The sequence below is a fragment of the Nicotiana tabacum genome, chromosome 23, assembly GCF_000715075.1.
Source record: "Nicotiana tabacum cultivar K326 chromosome 23, ASM71507v2, whole genome shotgun sequence".
NCBI classification, from domain to species: Eukaryota; Viridiplantae; Streptophyta; class Magnoliopsida; order Solanales; family Solanaceae; genus Nicotiana; species Nicotiana tabacum.
Genome location: NC_134102.1, coordinates 91110126 through 91119878, shown reverse-complemented (window position 1 = coordinate 91119878; position 9753 = coordinate 91110126).

Sequence of the window (9753 nt, the reverse complement as noted above, 5' to 3'; positions counted from 1 at the left end):
TTACGTACAATTTCTTGTGACAATGACATTTCTTACTACTTCAAAAATCAGTGAGGTATAAACGTATAATCGTAACTTCACCTATTTCATAACAGAAAAAAACTTCAATGTTAAAATTTCTATTTTACAGAAAGCACATTGATAATGAATCATGAATATTGCAGGTGTTTCAAGAAATATACATCCGTTTTGGTGACATCCAATACTACATTTGTGTCAGCTTGGTGCTCTGATTTATCATTTAGCACATATAACTAAGCCTTTTCTTTTACTTGAAGAAAGTAAAACACATTTACCTTGTTTGATCTTTCCTTTTCCTTTAGAGGAAAGAATATATATTTGTCATTTCGCTTGTCTCTTTCTTAGAGAAAGGTTGTGGAGTCCTATAGATATAGGTCTTGTTTTTTGTTTTTTGACATCACATAAAAATACATATATCATATATCCTTAATTAGAGATATAGAGATATCGAGTTGAAGCTCTAAAAAAAATTAATAGGAAGTGTTTTCGTCTTATATGGGCGTTACACAATGACAATCTAAATTAATCGGACTAATAAATTTTGGATACTAGATGATAAAAAATAAAAAACAAAAGTCAGAAAACATAAAAAAAATTTAGTTTTGTATGCACATCTTGTGAATAAATTTTGTAAAGTTATTCTTTCGATTTAGGTTAGAAAATTATTTCTAATTATGTTTGCAATTTCCAAGATATATTTTTAGGTTAGGAAATTATTCCTATTGTGTTCTCGTTCAAATTGTTACTTGATTTATGTTGCTCCTCTCAAACCATTCTTCACACTTCTCTCTCACCTGAGTTGTACTTTGAAATGCAAGATCAAAGTGTTAGTTCCGCCAATATTATTGTATTTGTAAATAATAATTCTGTAAAATATAAGTTAACGTAATGAAACAGTAATTAATTCGAGCCCACTGAATTTACAGTGTTTCCTTAAGGAATTTAATCCCCTCCTTGTACCCAAGGTTATGGATTATTTCCTCCCAGGATAGAACGAATCACACACTGGTGTAGCGGTACTTCAAACCCCAGTGTTTTAGCGAACACAAAGTTCGGTAGCAAATCACACTTACAGTTGCTTTGTTTGAAGTTAAAAACAATGCAAAACGGGGGAGTAGAAACTCAGAAAATCGTATGAAAATGCTGAGAGGAAGGAGTGCAATGTATAGCCAAATCTGTTGAGCGATTTTCAGTTTGTTTCTTGTGTGTTGTGTGTCTTTCTTCAACAACTGCTGCACATATATATAGCACCCAGTGTTGAAGAAGAACAATCGTCCACCCTCCATGGTGGAGCAAGCATTAGCTTGTTTGTGGAGCAAGCACATTCTTGGTGGGAAGAGCATTAGGCGGCTGCCTTGTGGTCAATACACGAATTGAAAAATATTTGTTACAAATGCGGATAATCTTACGTTAATATTTACTATTAACAAATAAATTTGGTCCAAAAAATTAATCAATCAATCGATCATTTGACCGAATCCGAATCCGAATCCGAATCCGAATCCGAATCCGAATCCGAATCCAAAGCCGGAGCCGGAACCGGAGCCGGAGCCGGAGCCGGAGCCGTAGCCGTAGCCGAAGCCGAAGCCGAAGCCGAGCCGAGCGAGCGACGACGACGACGGCGCGAGGCTTGCTTTCTTCTTAACTCTTTAAGAGCTACAAGAAGAGCAATTATATATATACCCACCAAAAATCTCTTCCTCTTCCAATATGGGACAATGTCTCATTGTCAAGAGGGAAAAACTTAAAATTTTACTCAAAATTTTATTTTCCCTCCATTTCCCATTTACCCTTATTTTAAAACTATTTCATCTTAAAAACAAAACCTCAACAATCCCCCACATGAATGGGGAATGGCTATATCACGGAAGTATGCATGGAAAAACTGTGTGATTTACAAGCAAGGATTAATCGCATCTGGATAAGTAGGTTTCCCTTTGAACTTTCCGTAGTAAACTTATGTCGGATATACTCGGTCAATCGGTAGATTTGATATCTTTGAACCGTCGATCTTTGGTGTATACCTAGACAACCATAAGTCACACAATCAACCCTTAACCGTCTTTGGTTCTCATTGTTGTGTTCGTTTCAGCCATGAACACCGCCTGGTTTCATAAGTGCGTAGAGATTTGGCCTTACAAAGTTCTCCTTGAAGCGGCTAACACTTCACACTTACATAGGTGATTTCTAAACGTGTCATCCTGTAGATATACTATTTGATATACCCTATATCAAATTTAGAAATCATTAAAAAGCCTTAATGCTTTATCCTTGGTACTGAACATTGTTTCATCACGAGAACAGACTAAAATTTTATTTGACAATGTTGAACCGTTATTAATGACTTTGTTTGATCTCCTTGAACCTAGATCTTGGGATCTCCAGTCTTCTAGGTAGAGTTACCGCCACAATGACTTGTTCTCGGCCATAGCCCCATTTCTCTTGATGATTTCTCAACTACCTCTCTAGTTAGGCCTTTTGTAAGTGGATCCGACACATTATCACTTGACTTTATATAGTCAATCGTGATAATTCCTCTAGAGAGTAATTGCCTAACGGTTTTATGTCTTCGTCGTATATGACGAGATTTACCGTTATACATAATGCTCACAGCCCTTCCAATTGCCGCTTGACTATCACAATGTATGCATATTGGTGCCAACGGTTTGGGCCAAAATGGAATGTCTTCCAAGAAATTCCGGAGCCATTCAGCTTCTTCACCGGCTTTATCTAAGGCTATGAATTCAGCCTCCATTGTAGAGCGGGCAATACATGTTTGTTTGGACGACTTCCAAGATACCGCTCCTCCACCAATAGTGAATACATATCCACTCGTGGACTTAGAATCAGTTGAACCGGTGATCCAATTTGCATCACAGTATCCCTCAATCACCGCAGGGAATTTACTGTAGTGCAATTTAAAGTTCTAGGTATGTTCTAAATATCCCAAAACTCGTTTCATTGCCATCCAATGAGATTGGCCTGGATTGCTCGTATATCGACTCAGTTTACTTATAGCACAAGCTATATCTGGTCGTGTACAATTCATGATATACATTAAGCATCCCAACACACGAGCATAATCCAATTGTGATATGCTTTGGCCTTTATTCTTTGCTAATGCAAGATTCACGTCAATTGGAGTCTTTGCAACTTTAAAACCCAAGTGCTTGAATTTTTCAAGTACTGTCTTAATATAATGAGATTGTGACAATGCCAGACCTTGAGGAGTCTTATGGATCTTAATTCCCAGAATTAAATCAGCAACTCCCAAGTCTTTCATATCAAACTTTCTATTGAGCATACGCTTAGTAGCATTTATGTTGGCAATGTCATTACTCATTATCAGCATATCATCCACATATAGGCAAACAATGACTATGTGATTTGGAACATTTTTAATATACACACATTTATCACATTCATTTATCTTAAAATCATTTGACAATATTGTTTGGTCAAATTTCGCATGCCATTGTTTGGGTGCTTGTTTTAGTCCGTAAAGAGACTTAACAAGTCTACATACATTCTTTTCTTTACCTGGAACCACAAACCCTTCAGGTTGTTCCATATAAATTTCATCCTCCAACTCTCCATTTAAGAAGGCCGTCTTAACATCCATTTGATGAATTTCAAGACCATACACTGCAGCTAATGCTACTAACATCCGTATGGACGTAATTCTTATAACTGGAGAGTATGTATCAAAGTAGTCTAGACCTTCTCGTTGTCTATACCCTTTGACTACGAGTCTTGCCTTGAATTTATCAATAGTGCCATCATCTTTGATTTTTCTCTTAAAAATCCATTTAGAACCCAAAGGTTTATTTCCAGGAGGAAGATCAACCAATTCCCTTGTATGGTTGTTCAATATGGATTCTATTTCACTATTGACTGCCTCTTTCCAAAACAATGATTCCGAAAAAATCATAGCTTCTTTAAATGTTTGAGGCTCATTCTCCAATAAGAAAGTCACAAAATTTGGTCCAAATGAAGTAGACGTTCTTTGACGTTTACTACGTCTTGGATCCTCCTGATTACATGTACTTTCTTTTGTTTCTTCCCGAGGTCGTTTAGATCCTTCACCAAACGACTCACATTCCTTTTTATACGGATATATATTTTCAAAAAACTCAGCATTATCTGATTCTATAACCGTATTATTATGAATGTCGGGATTTTCTGATTTATGAACCAGAAATCGATATGCTTTACTATTTGTCGCATATCCTATGAAAACAAAATCAACGGTTTTCGGTCCTATCTTTACCCTTTTGGGTTTAGGAACTTGCACTTTTGCCAAACACCCCCACACTTTAAAATAATTCAAGTTGGGCTTCCTTCCTTTCCATTTTTCATATGGAATGGATTGTGTTTTGCTATGGGGCACTCGATTTAATATTCGTAGCTGTAAGAATGGCTTCCCCCCACAAGTTCTGTGGCAAATCAGAACTTATCAACAACGCATTTATCATCTCCTTTAATGTGCGATTCTTTCTTTCCGCAATCCCATTAGATTGGGGCGTGTAAGGGGCTGTTGTTTGATGAATAATTCCATATTCTAAACATATTTCTTCAAAAGGAGATTCATATTCACCACCCCTATCACTTCTTATCATTTTTACTTTCTTGTTAAGTTGCATTTCAACTTCATTTTTGTATTGCCTGAATGCGTCTATTGCTTCATCTTTACTATTCAGTAAGTAAACATAGCAATATCGAGTACCATCGTCAATAAAAGTTATGAAATACTTCTTTCTACCGCGAGATGGTATTGACTTCATGTCACAAATATCTGTGTGAATTAAGTCTAAAGGATTTGAATTCCTTTCAACTGACTTATAAGGATGTTTAACATACTTAGATTCCACACATGTTTGACATTTTGATTTTTTGCATTCAAACTTGGGCAGTACTTCCAAGTTAATCATTTTCCGCAAGGTTTTATAATTGACATGACCCAAACGTACATGCCATAAATTATTTGACTCAAGTAAGTAAGAAGAAGCTGAAATATTATTATTGTTTTTCACAACCATTACATTCAGATTGAAAAGGCCCTCGGTGAGGTAACCTTTTCCTACAAATATTTCATTCTTACTAATGATAACCTTGTTGGACACAAAAATGCACTTAAAACCGTGCTTAACAAGAAGTCCGGTAGAGACTAAATTCTTTCTCATTTCGGGAACATGAAGGACATTGTTCAAAGTCATGACCTTGCCAGAAGTCATTTTCAGAAATATCTTTCCATATCCTTCAACTTTTGCTGTTGAAGCATTTCCCATATAAACTGTCTCTCCGGGTCCAGCAGGAGTATAAGTAGCAAAAGCTTCTCTAACTGCACAAACATGGCGAGTGGCTCCTGAATCAAACCACCACAGTTTAGGATTTCCCACCAAGTTATATTCAGAAAGCATGGCACACAAGTTATCAACATCATCATGCTTTACTACCATGTTTGCTTGACCCCTTTTCTTGTCTTTCTTCGGAGCACGACACTCCGTAGATTTGTATCCGATTTTCCCACAGTTGTAGCAGTTTCCACTGAACCGCTTCTTGCTTGGGTTGTATTTCGGACCAGAAGCCTTCTTCCTCTTTTTGTTAGCTTCAACAATATTTGCTCCCATTATTGTTGAATTTCCACGGCCTCTCCTTTCAGCAGCTTTATTATCCTCTTTGATTCTCAACTGAACAATGAGATCTTCAAGGGACATTTTCTTTCGTTTGTGTTTCAAATAATTTTTGAAGTCCTTCCACAACGGAGACAACTTCTCAATCATTGCTACTACTTGGAATGCTTCGTTGATGACAAGACCTTCAGCAAGTAGATCATGAATAATCACTTGCAATTCCTGGACTTGGGTAATAACAGACTTGTTATCTACCATTTTGTAGTCCAAAAATTTTGCGGCAACGAATTTCTTCATTCCGGCATCTTCAGTTTTATATTTCTTTTCAAGCGCATTCCACAATTCTTTTGAGGTCTCCACGCTACTGTATACATTATACAGATTATCATCCAGTCCGCTAAGAATATAATTCTTGCATAAAAAATCAGAATGCTTCCACGCTTCAATCACGAGAAAGCGTTCATTCTCTGGAGTTTTATCTGGCAGATCAGGAACATCTTCCTTGATGAACTTCTGTAGACATAACGTAGTTAAGTAGAAGAACATCTTCTGCTGCCAGCGCTTGAAATCAATCCCGGAAAATTTTTCGGGTTTTTCTGCCGGTGCCAACGCCGGTGTTCGGCTTGTCGATGCGTTGGCAGTTACCATCGGAACAGCTTGGTTTTCGCTTTCAGTCGTCATTTTTTTTTCTGTAAAAGAATGACACAAACAAACGTTTAATAAACGTTTTAAAACTGGAGTAAAAATCACGTAGATTTTAATTTCCAACAAAATGCCACGAAGGCTTTACTCTCCAAAACGGGAGTACACAAAACCACAAAGGTTTTAGTTTGCAGAATAATAAGAATAACACAAATACAGAAATAAATATTAAATTCCTTAAGATTGTTAGTTCCGCCAATATTGTTGTATTTGTAAATAATAATTCTGCAAAATATAAGTTAACGTAATGAAACCGTAATTAATTCGAGCCCACTGAATTCACAGTGTTTCCTTAAGGAATTTAATCCCCTCCTAGTACCCAAGGTTATGGATTATTTTCTCCCAGGATAGAACGAATCACACACTGGTGTAGCGGTACTTCAAACCCCAGTATTTCAGCGAACACAAAGTTCGGTAGCAAATTACACTTACAGTTGCTTTGTTTGAAGTTAAAAACAATGCAGAATGAGGGAGTAGAAACTCAGAAAATCGTATGGAAATGCTGAGAGAAAGGAGTGCAATGTATAGCCAAATCTGTTGAGCGATTTTCAGTTTGTTTCTTGTGTGTTGTGTGTCTTTCTTCAACAACTGCTGCATATATATATAGCACCCAGTGTTGAAGAAGAACAATCGTCCACCCTCCATGGTGGAGCAAGCATTAACTTATTTGTGGAGCAAGCACATTCTTGTGTTGGGCGAAACTGGATTAGGATTGCTGAGAAAAAGAAGCAATATTCTCAGTTATGAAAAGTAGGGCCTACGATTATTGGTGTGAAATTCCAATTAAACAAAATTAACATAAAACTTGCATAGGATTCCAAAGCTTTTTTGAGCTATCCTCCTTTTATAAGTTCAGTTCATTGACCTCATGGGGTTGCTCGATAGATAGTACATAGACATTAATATATTGGTCAAAAAGTAAATAGACATTTTTTTTCCTTTTTTATCTTTTAAAAAAAAGTAACTACACATTCATTTAGGTCTCCTACTGTTCTCCATTATTTAGCTTTTAGCAAGATTCTTGTCCCTCTTTAAGCAGGCTTTACGTTGCCTCATGTGGTTTATTGATCTTTGGTTAAGTTTACTCCCACACACCCCTCACCTACTGTCATTTCCATCAATAATGGCTAAATTTGTTTACTTAAAAAGATTTTAATCTTGTAATTTGTTTCTCATCAATAATTAGAGATTCTTCATTTACGAAAAGTTATTTACATAAATAAGTATTCCTTGACTATAACAGGAGAAAAGAGTGTTACAGTCCCCTTTTTCCGGGGGGGGGGGGGAGTGAAAGAGTTGGTATAATTATATTATATGGATAATTGTAAATGAATTAATTACAAAGATAAATAATTGTGTGAATTATCGATTATTTTAAGTTTCAATTACAAAAATATTTTGCTTAAAGGATTACAATTTTAAAGATGGCAACTAAGAAGAAAGAAATTCACCTTGTGTGCAGTCAAAAAAGAAAAAGAAAAAAAATACACTTCACCTTGTGAATTCTTACTCACCTTAAATTGTAACGGCTAGAGGTATCAAATCTATGTAATAGCTACTTACAAGTTTCATTATATTGTACTATTGCCAAAATCTAATTTCTTTCAGATTTCATTTCTAAAAGTTGTAAGGTTTGTTCTTCTATCAATTGACATTTTCATTTGGAATAAAGTACATCACATAATTTTAAAATAAAGTATGCTATTCTCTTATTTATTATTTACTCCATAAATGCATCCCTTACTTCTATACATTCTTTGGTCATAATCATATGTGGTGGACCAGGGAAACTATCATTTACTACTCCGTCCGGTTCAAAATAAGTATTTTTTTTGTCTTGTGATCCAAAATAAGTGATTTTTTCAGATTTTAAGAATGAATTAATTATTTTTTTTCCTACATTGCCCTTGGAGTAAATAATGTTGGAGTATGTGTTAGGGGTGTTTATGTGAAGAGCTAATAAGTATTAATACGTTCAATTTCATTGCTAATTAATGTTAAAAAATAAATTTCTTAATCAATGTGAAAACATCTAAAAAAAATCACTTATTGTAGACCGGATCGAGTATCATTTTTAGTTGAAATGTGAGGATTAACTATTGAGGTTGTCATTATATCAGTCATTTCGAATTATTATTTGGTTGTAAGCAAACAAAGTGGACTTTGGAAATGACAACCATGTTTTTCAGTTTATCATTTGTGCAAATTATACCTCTATCATTCCAAAAGTTGTCGATTTTATTAACACAAGACAAGTGATGGACTCCCCCAGCCCCATTGAAATTAATTATAGAAATGTGAACCTTTGATCATGACCAAACATGTATAGAACGTAACTTAGATTTCGTTATAGTTTGGATATAGATATGATTGAAACTTAAAAAAAGAATTTTAAAGGTGTGTTAAAAAATAATTTTTGAAAGTTGAAATTTTGTTTGGACATATATTTTATTTGAAAAAAGTTGAAGTTTTGTGAGTAGAAGTTCACCCAAAAACTACCCTAAACCAGTTTTTTGGAATTTGAAATTTTTTCTCAAAACATGATCATATTTCATAAACAAACAATGTTTTAAAAAAAAAATTGAAAAAATGAAGCCAAAATCTATGGCCAAACGGGAGCTTCAAGTTTGAGTCTTGAGTGCGAAATCATCTTTGCTCGAGAACGTTTTACCCTCCAATATGGAACTTTCAGACACGAATTAAATTTATCCGTACCCTAATACTAATATCGAACACATGGTGAAAAATGAAAAAGAAAAAAAAAACAGGCATCATACATATGGGCCCATAAGTCCATAAAAATATAGTCAAAATTCATTGGATTTAAGTGAAAGCTTTTTGGGAATTTTAATAAGCACTGTGATGGTCAATGATAGTAAAAACAAGCTAGCTTTTATACAATTCTAAGTGCAAGCAAAAGATAGCCTTTAATCAATTCCCTTTTGTATAGTCTTTGCTCTTGAATCTTTCTTTCATGCTTGAAGACACTTTTAATCTTTTAGATGGGCCACGTTGACAATGCTATGCGCTAGTGCTCTACTTGGTTGGAACCAATTAAAGTTTGAAATGCCTTAAAGAGGTCATACCTAAAATTGATTTCTTTTTGTTAGTAACTTTCTTTCTTCACCCTATCCCCTCTCTATCTTTTAGGAGTACCTGTTTTTTTATTTTTAAATCTATTCTGAGCTAGGCAAGGAAGGAAAATTGAGCAATTTCCCGAAGGATTTTAGCTCCACCTTATACTGAGGAAAGACCCATATGTTAGCCCAAAAATTTGCTAGACCACCCAACTATAACCGTGTGGTCACTTTAGTAGTCTTATACTTGGGATATATACGGGGTTACCTATAGAAACCAAAATAATTACCCTGATTCTACCCATATAATATTTCGGTAT